Below are 10,493 nucleotides of genomic sequence, written 5' to 3' on the forward strand. Positions count from 1 at the left end.
GTCAGTATTTTACTGTCCATTGGCTCAAGAGCGGGTTGCCTGTACCAACCATAAAAAAAAAAGTTCAGCACTTGAGCAAGAGCTTCCGTTTATTTAGAGAATCTTGTGTTTATTTATGAGGGTGCGCTTGACCACCACCGATTTTTTCGGAATTTCTGTATTTAAGGTGATGATGCTCAACAAAAAAATCGGCAACAGTCCCATTTAACAGCTGTCACAGTCGGAACTAAAACTCTAAATCCGTGGTGCCTCTAGGCCGAAATAATTTTTAAACTGGCCGCCACGTTTCTTTAATTTTTCTTAATCGGAGGAAGAATGATCTGATTCCTTGCCTGTTTAGTCTCTGGCGACCATGATGGATTCTGTTATCGGAAACTTGAGATTTCAACCCAATTTGACGTGACAAGATTACCGACAACAATTTACTCAGGGACTGGGTGGCGAAAGACTTCGTTGTCTTAGTGATTTGGATGTCATTGTTTTGACCAGCATTTAAACTTTTTTCTCAACACGTTTGTATATGTCTAACGAGAGAAGATTCTCAATTGTCAATAAACAATCTTGATGAAACATGGCGAGGGTGCAGAGGGAGCAAATTAACGCAATACGCGTTTTTTTGTACGTGCTCAATTTCACATAAGCGGTAAAACACATCCCAGAAGGTAACTAGGCATATTAGTTTTGGAGAGAATATCTTATAAATGACGATATATAAAAAATCTATCAAAGTTGATTAGTAATTGAAGTTCTTGAAGACTATGCAATCGAAGTTCGTTATAATTTGAAATTTTGCAATGTACTCCATTCTGGAAAATGAAAACTTTACTTACAACGTAGATCGAAGAAGCTTTCAAGCTATGTACATCTGTGTTTCAGGAAGCTGGTTTCTGGAACGCCAATCTTGAAACATAAGCTGTACAGAATGTGCTGTCAGAGGGCTCGTGGGCATAGCTGCAATCGCGATATATATACGAGCTTCGATGTTGGACGACCATTGTGACAAGCTTTTCAGATCTGATTCTGTTGAATGATTATGATGTCTATCGGCGCATGAGAAACAATGTAATCAAGGTGCAGATAGTAGTACATAATCAGTTCTCTGCACCGAGGCTTAACAATGAACTGCAATATGTCTGATGTAAATTTAGATATTTATAGGGTCACTTGCGGCAATTTGCAATCCTACTGAATTTTGTTTTATATTGTGTTCTCTGTCGTGTGTATTATGTGAAGAAATTTCGTTCATTTTATGTGCACGGCGTAAGAAAATGTTATGTTTTAAGAGCTAATTTAGAGATCATCATTATTGTAACGGTTTTGTATCGTAATAATGAGTTAATTCTTTTTTTCAGCTAACAAAATATACTTATGTCAAACGATAAATTAAAATAAAGTTTGTTAAACGTAAAATAACAATTAAAAACGTAAAACAAATAGAAGTAAAATAAATAAATAAATAGAGTAATAACGAATGTTTAGATGGTTCAAATGGCTCTGAGCACTATGGGACTTAACATCTGTGGTCATCAGTCCCCTAGAACTTAGAACTACTTAAACCTAACTAACCTAAGGACATCACACACATCCATGCCCGAGGCAGGATTCGAACCTGCGACCGTAGCAGTCGCGCGGTTCTGGACTAAGCGCCTAGCACCGCTAGACCACCGCAGATGTTGAAAATCACACCACACCACACTGCGTAGAGCTTATTTTCGAGAAACGGTATTTTAGAAAATAGTTTCATTACGCAACTTGAAAGTTTCTTTAAGTTGTTAGAGAAATTTTCATTTTTCAAAATTAATTAAATGCTGGTACGTATTTAGCACAATTTCAGATTACTACAAAATTCGATTCCCAACGGCCTTGCCGTAGTGGTAACACCGGTTCCCGTCAGATCATCGAAGTTAAGCGCTGTCGGGCTGGGCTAGCACTTGGATGGGTGACCATCTGGTCTGCCGAGCGCTGTTGGCAAGCGGGGTGCACTCAGCCCTTGTGAGGCAAACTGAGGAGCTACTTAATTGAGAAGTAGCGGCTCCGGTCTCGGAAACTGACATACGGCCGGGAGAGCCGTGTGCTGACCACATGACCCTCCATATCCGCATCCAGTGACGCCTGTGGGCTGAGGATGACGCGGCGGCCGGTCGGTACCATTGGGCCTTCATGGCCTGTTCGGGAGGAGTTTTAGTTTTTACAAAATTCGAATATCCAGTTCTCAAGAGCGTCACTTACCTATTAGCTCTTATATGAGGAACATTTTTTATGTCATCGTTTGTAGGATAATGCCTCCAAATCTAATATGCCAAATTCCCTCCGGGGTGTGTTCCGCCCCTTTAAAACGAAACTGGGGAGGGACAAAAAATACGTCTTGAATTATTTTGCCCCCTTTACACACCCGCCTAGTTTCATCAAGATCATTTATTGACGCTTGGAAATACTATCGTTAGATATAAGAGGAAATGTACTTGTCTCCTTAGGCACTGAGAGTGTGTTACTGTAATTGGTTGCTATTATCTAATGCGATTTAGTTTGAAGAGATAAGTTGTGTGCGGAGCTGGTGAAAAAACGCCACGAGATGGCGACAGCACACAGTTTGCAGCGTGTAAGCATAATTCTTCGGTATTTCCACTCGAGCTGACGTAATGCGTGGCAGCTGGCCTGGGGAAGCAGACGGCCATTGGCCGTAGCGCCTGCCACTGATACAGATAGCTTTGTCATCGGCTGCGGAACTGGCGCACCAATTTACAGCGCTGGCCGCCAGCCAGGACAACCTGTTGCTGGGCCGGGCGTCGCGCTGCGAGTTTCGGCAGTCGACGGGAAACTCGGCTGCTTCACGGGTGTCTGGGCGCTGCGCAGAACTGCCTGTTGAGCACTGGAGGCAGTGAGCTGGGACGAACTGACACGTGATCGGCATCCAGATTCTTCAAGAACGAAGTAATGGAAGACCTCATCAACCATTTCTACGAGTTACCATAATACGTCGTCGTAAATGTAAATTCCGCATATCCCTAAGATTTAAATTTGATACGTCTTGACTTTCCCATTACGGTATATACAGGGTGACCCAGAACAACCGTTAATATTTCAGAATGTACTAATTCACGAAATAATGTACGTAGTGAGGTGAAACTTGACACGCATGATTGAAATGATATGGGATTTTATTGAAACCAAAAACGAATGAGGAAACCGGCGAACAGACGGCGCTGGACGGCAATGCGTCACTGACGCTACATGATAATAATAAGCGCGACGGGTACCTGGTACACCGATATGTTACGGAATCGCAGAATTCTAGCCCGGCTGCCAAACATCTGCTGGAGGGTAAGACTTCTAAGCAAGACGGCGCTCCACACAACACTGCTACGTTTGTTAACGATCTCTTGCGCATATCGTTTGGGACGATCGCTTGCTGAGCTGCTACTTCAGTCGTGCTTAGCCTACCGAGTTCCCAGATACCAGTGTGATTATTGGTTGTGGGATCGCAAATCTATCGTGATCCTCCTACCTCATTAGTGATGCTGAAGGACAACATCCGAGGGCAATTTCTCACCACACTTACTAATGTGCTGTACACTTCTGTGCACAACATTGTCTATCGACTACAGGTATTGTTGATGAATGATGGGCGACGTGCTCAGCATCTGTTACAAAGAAGATCGTCTTCGCTACAACTCAGTTGACATAAAGGTTTCCTGGGCTTGGTACCGCGTCATAATGTAAAAACTACTGCTGTTGCTATAGAAAAGCCAACGCTTCGGCCACGATTGCAGCGGCCTTCTTCTGGGTCTAACCGTGGTTACAGAATCGTGGCCGAAACGTTGGTTTTTCTATAGAAGCAGTAGTTTTTACATTATGACGCGGTTCCAAATCCAGGAAACCTTTATGTCGACTGACTGGCCGCGGAAGCCTACGAAATTATATTACAACTCAGTTGTTATGCTAATTATTGCTTTTGTGTCATGTGAAGCGTCATTTGTTGGTCATTTTGGACACTTTTCTGGTTTCAATAAAACCCGATGTTATCTCAAGCATGCCTGTCCATTCTTATCTCTCTACGTACAATATTCCGTGAAATATTGAATTTTCAAACGATATTGAACTTTTGGGTCACCCTGTAGACAGCTGCTCCGCGTTAAGTTACATGAATCCGTTGTTTGAAGTATTAAATGATAACAGTACTTTTGTAGTATCTACAGGACAAGGAATACTACCTTTATCTTAGTAATATACGTAACTGTGCATAAAGTGATCTAGAAGTAGTGTCCATAGTTCTGAGTGTCAGTAGACCAGCACTGGCCATATTTTTTTGTTGGTATACAGCGCGGTTACAATTAAACTTTGGCTGTTTGAGATGGTCCCCATGACGAATGAGTGATCACTGGAAAACAAAACTTTGTGGAAACAATTGCAACGACGTGCGGAACAAAAATAACGAAAAAACCTTTGAAAGAAACACATTTTAATTTCAACGTAAGACTGTAATATTTGTTAACTGCGTACCATGTTTACGTTCCAGTTTAGGAACGCTGCTCGATGTGGTGACCATCTGCACCCGCGACAACCTATATCCACTCTACAGACTGCACTGACTGCACTATTGCTGTCCCAAACAACACTGGACCATGGAATGTTCAGCTGTCGTCACACAGCTCGTGCACTGCTGGGAGATCGCACGGTGCGTCCAGAATTCCAGCCATGTCAACAGTAACTTCTTCAACAATTTGTGGTGCAATCTGCCATTCGTCTCTTCGTGGCAAGTCTAGTCAACCGTCTCATTAGCGACAAGTCAAAGATAATGATACGAACATAAGGACAACACAACATCCACTGGCGAGCGGAGAAAAATCTCCGACGCTGGCTGGAATCGAACCCTGGCCCATTCGCTTGGCAATCTGCTGCGCAACCGCGCAGCTACTGAGGCGGACAACCCCCAATTCTTGTAATATGTCGACGCTCGCAAGCAAGAGCACCGCTGTAGCTGCTGTTGTGATAAAAGCGTTTAACGAGTAAAGCTCTACACACCTTTTGCAGACCCATGTTAATTGTCTGCAGCTGTAATGCACACCGATCCTTGTGTTTCAACCCTACATCGGTACCAAACCGACATCGCCGTACAGGTACCGGGGTGTAATGTGAGCTCACGACATTAATACTGCTAACATCGCAAACCCTGCAGTGTACAGTCTGAACATTATTCCTTTTAAGTTCAGTGTCCAAACGCTAAATAGTTTTCCGTTTACACATGTTCAAGCTACGACAGATTAATTTCAACCCCTCTACATGTGGCATAAATTGGGAGCAGTGGTTGCTTTAGTAGTTACACGACCCTGAATGCTCCCTTTCATTATGGGATTTACGGAACATGATGTGTGGATCAGAGATTCAATGAACTGCACCGTCTAGCGAGGCCACAGGCACGGAAGCTAACGACTGCCATGTTTCATTCTCTGGCCATCAAATAACATTATTCTCTTCTCAAAGATTGTACGGTGAGCTCAGTCGTTTAAAGTAAGTTGGAAATTCTTTCCGTAAGATACTATGATTAACAGTATCGCATCAATATTCACAATATAAAAATGTTACGTAACTAGCTATACACCATGCTTCTCAACGGAAGACAAAGAAGGAACTTTTGAAACCATCGCTTTTTAGGGTTCGGTATCTCCGCCGATAAAAACGGCACACTTATATCATCACTTTGTTTATAAATTCGTTTTTCCCAGCCAGTAAATTAATTATAAAAGTAGCCTATCGACAAGAACGAAACAATTTCGTGAAACTTTTAATGCAGATAGTGAAATCAGTAAATTCGTACATCGTAGCCAATTAAATTCAGTGTGAGTTTGTATTCGTGAAGACAATAGGGGGAGCTTAATTCTATCACTGACGTAAACTTCCGAAAACAGTTCTGTTACCGATGTAAAAAAGATAAGGAAAAGCTAACAGCGCTATCCTTTGGTTCTCTGGTATACTACGTAACTAACAGCGCCGTCTACTAGTCCCTTGGCGTACTATACCATCAGTAAGGTAAACATTCGATTATGTAAACTATAGGTGGAATGGGAGAAAGGAAACGGAAGGGAAGGGAAGGGAAGGAACTGGTGATGTGAGCTGCATGGGGACTAACTCCCGAATCGGTGGCGAGCGAAAATATGTGCGGGAACGGGACTCGAACCCGGGATCTCCAGCTTGCTAGGCAGTTGCGTTAACCACTGCGCCCTTTTCTTAAAAATTTCCTTTTTAATAATAATAATAAAAACCCGAGAACATAGCCGAGAAACCACCACCAAGCTCACATGATATGTATGAACAATTTTTTTTTATGGTTTCTTTAGTAATTGTGTGATTCTTTTGTTACTTCCTGTTTCTAATAGAATCTAAAAGTAGAAGGAAAAGGAAACCAGATTACATTCGAAATAACAAACTAAGAAAAATCTTAATTTAATTACAAGGATTGTAGACGCTCATGTGTATCTATACTTTCTCTATACACATTTTACAGTAGAACTGGAGCGATGCTAAGTCAATACACAAAACACGACGAACAGGGAAACCAGTAGAGGGCAAGCGGAAGCAAATCAGATGTGAACATACATAACAAAGGAAACCACTTATCAGAAAAATTAACCAACACCTTGTCGACGAAGAGATTCAACATGTTGACGAAGAGGCCTCGGTATCGAGGGATTCGCAGGCATGTCCAATAAGCAGTGGTCATGTACGGCACGAAGTTCATGTGATCTTCCCCCTCGCCTTCTACAACACAAAGAAAGAAGTGTACTAGCAACCACATAACGGTATGGATTTCTGACCGTGGAAAGAAGAATAATCCTGGCATAATATGGTGTCCGTAGTGTATGCAGCCTCAGAAGATCGAGTAACGAAGGCCAATTGTCCTGATCCAGGACCAGTTTGCCATATGACCTCCATAAGTGATGTCGTATCGTATCGTATTTGGAGACTTACAACGACTACAGAAATCCATGTCACTGAGCCCAATAGGGAAAAGTCGCTCCTTCGTTGGAGCCAAGTTATTTACTACTTTATACATCGGAAGACTGATATTGAACCAAACTGTTGTCCAGTTCGTTTGCGGCGATTTTCTATCAACGGGTTTCGGGCAGGTGACTGATTTCCCAACGAGTCTTTAGGAATTTCATGGTGAGGACAGGTCTCCATAAGACGTCAGCCCCTAAATAGCTCACCGCGTTTTAACTTATAATTTATGAGACAAACATCAGTAGGAGGTTCAAGACTAGCAGGTCGGACACAGATAAATAAATGTGAATGTGTGAGTTTCTTGAGTCATCGTCAAAACAGTACGACGCACATGTAGCGTCTGGGTCTTCCTTCGTGTATCAGTCAGGTCCAGCCGCCAAAAGGAACGAGGCTTCGTGATCACCTCATACCGTAAACGAAATGTACATCTTTTCCATAAGAAACAACCAGGCAATTGTTGTAGTTTCTTCGCCATCATCGAGGGAAGCGGATAAACTTGGGACACGTAGTATAAGCTTTTAATAAGAGATATGTATCCAGTATTCGGACTTTCAGGAGCAGAGTAAGAGAACGCCGTTCATGCTCTAGTATGTCTCCCTGAATTTTTTCCGTAACAGACTTCCAATTGAGCGCCGCCATTTTGAGTGGACGACGTTCGATGATGATACTGTGAGACTTATGCCGATCCACCGCAGTTGCCCATGGAGCAACCGCGTCATCCAAACCTCGTAAAGGAGGAAGCTTGCATTGTAACTTCATTAAGTTTTGCACCTTAACTCCAACAAAAAACATCGATTACAGCTTTCAGTCTAAGTATCTCAGCGAGATTGCGAAGCAGAACCATCACGTCATCCGCGCATGCACGAACAGCTATAGTTCCGCCGAAAAGCGTTCAACCCGTCAGCTGGGATGCTAGCATCTGAAGTAGGGGTTCCAGAGACAACACAAAAAAAGTTATTGACAGCGGGCTTCCTTGAGGCACTCCCCTACGGATATTTATTGTGGGCGTCAGTTGGCCATTAACAACCACCGAAGCCGAAATACCCGTAAACAGATTTGAGAGCACGCGCCGTGTTTCAGCAGTGAAACCAATTTCGTCCAGAATTCGAAGCAGAAAAGTCGTGATTAACACGATCAAATGCCTTATCGAAGTCTAGAAAAGGAAGGGCACAATTGACGGACGTTACAGCAGCAACCGAAGCCACGTCACGACACGCGACTGTAGGGGTAAAAATGGTGAGACCAGGTAAGCAGCTTTGATGTTTTGCAACAATCGTCTCCATCAGAGCCGACATCCTTCTATTAACTGCCCTCGCCACAGTCTTATTGTCAAAGTTTAACAAAGTAAGTGGGCGAAAGCTATCAGAGGCAGCCTGTCCAGTGCGATTCGGGATTAAAACAATTTTTCCCACTTTGAACGAGGTCGGCACTACTCTACACCGTAACACTTCATTCAAAAGGGAGGTAAAGGTAGCACCCAACGACGCCAAAAGCGCACGTAAATTTCCTTGGTAAGTCCATCTAGACCTGGGGACTTTTGAGAAGGCGATCCCACAATAAGTTTGTAAACTTCCTCAGGCAGAAAGGAAGTTGAGAGCGCTGCATTATGTTCAGGTGCAATTTTCGTATCCAAGATGCTGACAAGTGGGTCGTAAAAGGTTTCACTGGACTCATCGACACTACTGGTGTAAGGTACTCTCTATAACAGCTTGCGCCGTTACGAGACGTCCATCATTTGTCGTGAGAGAATGAATACAAGCACGTCGGCGGTGGGTCTGAAGCTGAAGCAAATGATGTGAGGAAGTCAGCTCTTCAGTCACCAACGAACGCGGCTTCGATCGGATTTTAAAACCTTCCATTTGTATATTCTTCAAGGTCAACAATTTTGCTTTTACACGCCCAACATCCGCAATTCGCAGAGGGCCATGATCCGAAGCAGCATAAAGTTCACGCAGAATGGAACAGTTATATTCGTAAGTTCCCCGAAAGTCTCGCACTTTGGCAGCACAGAAAAGTATCAAAGTTTCCCTGAGCCTCGATTTTGCTAGTTGTGCCCACCAGTCAAGGGCGGAAGAGTATTTTCCAGTGCACTGTAGAGTACGTCCAACACGGCTCGCAACACGTCATCGAGCGACGGGTCAGGTAGGTGAGCGACGTTTAACATCCACGGAGGGCGAAACAATTTGACTGGTTGCCGTTCAAGATTGAGATTTGTGGCCACAGCACAGTGGTCCGTAAAGGAAGCTGGGATGACTTCAACATTAAGAATACTATCGCTCTGGCAATCAGATAAGTTCAAATGGTTCAAATGGCTCTGAGCACTATGGGACTTAACATCTTAGGTCATCAGTCCCCTAGAACTTAGAACTACTTAAACCTAACTAACGACATCACACACATCCAGGATTCGAACCTGCGACCGTAGCAGCCCCGCGGTTCCGGACTGCAGCGCTAGAACCGCACGGCCACCGCGGCCGGCGTCAGATAAGTAAAATCTATCTGACCTGCTATTAGAAGTTGCAGTAAAATGCGTTAATTTAAGTAACATCGGTTATATACATATCCAGACGTCTTTTAGGCGTAAAGAGCGGACCAATTCGTGTAATTCACGAGAGAAACTTAAATTAGGACATTGATCTGCAGGATGTAATACACAGTTCAAATCACCGCCCAACAGAATACCCCGTAGACTCTTACGCAACAAATAAACAATATCCTCTTTATAAAACCGCGAACGATCCACTGCGCGACCAGCGCCACAAGGGACATACAAAAGGTCAAGGTAAGATTAAAAAGTTGACGACGTATTCCCCTGCCAGAATCCAACATTTCCACATCAGCAATAGGAATGCCTTTGCGAAAGAATAAGGCGGTCACCGTAGAATATTCGGGTGCTACATTCAAGATCATCCGAAAATTACAAAGTAACACCTCCTGTAAGAAAATTATGTCAGCACATCAATCATAAATGAACTGACGAAGCGAAGCCAATCGCAATTCTTATTCCGCACGATTAACGTTTAAGGAAAGGAACGTGTAAGCTTGGGTCATTGATCACAGCTGTACAGGGATGTACGGAACCTTCCAGTACAATTAGTTAGACAACTGAGAGTCTAGATTCATTGCGGAATCCACAGAGGGATCAGACATCGGGCGACCAGAACCCCCTTCATCTCAACCTTTTTTCTTCGATTTCTTACGTGCCACCGCACGGTCAGGTTGTATACGCTGTTTCTGTCGGCTACGTGGGTTGTCGGCCTCTGCAGACGGAGGTGTGTGAGGGGTCGAAGGCACAGCTTCTTCCTGCCCCCCCCCCCCCCTCCACCCCCCACAACTAGGGTCATGTAATGCAGCGCCAGTCACTAAGGCAGAAGCATTCTGTGTAAATACCAATACAACAGATAATACTAGGTCGCTAATTTTATTCTCAGCGGGAGATGCTGTAGTCGGAAAATGCAGAAAACCGTCCGCAGCTGAAGACGAAGGAACAGGAG

At 43.8% G+C, this 10,493-nt stretch overlaps 1 pseudogene; it reads left to right on the plus strand.

Annotated features, from left to right (window-relative positions):
- Positions 1-1,853: 1,853 nt before the first annotated feature.
- LOC126337175 (5S ribosomal RNA) lies at positions 1,854-1,971 on the plus strand (annotated as a pseudogene).
- The last annotated feature ends 8,522 nt before the right edge of the window (positions 1,972-10,493 follow it).

This window comes from Schistocerca gregaria, chromosome 2 (assembly GCF_023897955.1).
Source record: "Schistocerca gregaria isolate iqSchGreg1 chromosome 2, iqSchGreg1.2, whole genome shotgun sequence".
NCBI classification, from domain to species: domain Eukaryota; kingdom Metazoa; phylum Arthropoda; class Insecta; order Orthoptera; family Acrididae; genus Schistocerca; species Schistocerca gregaria.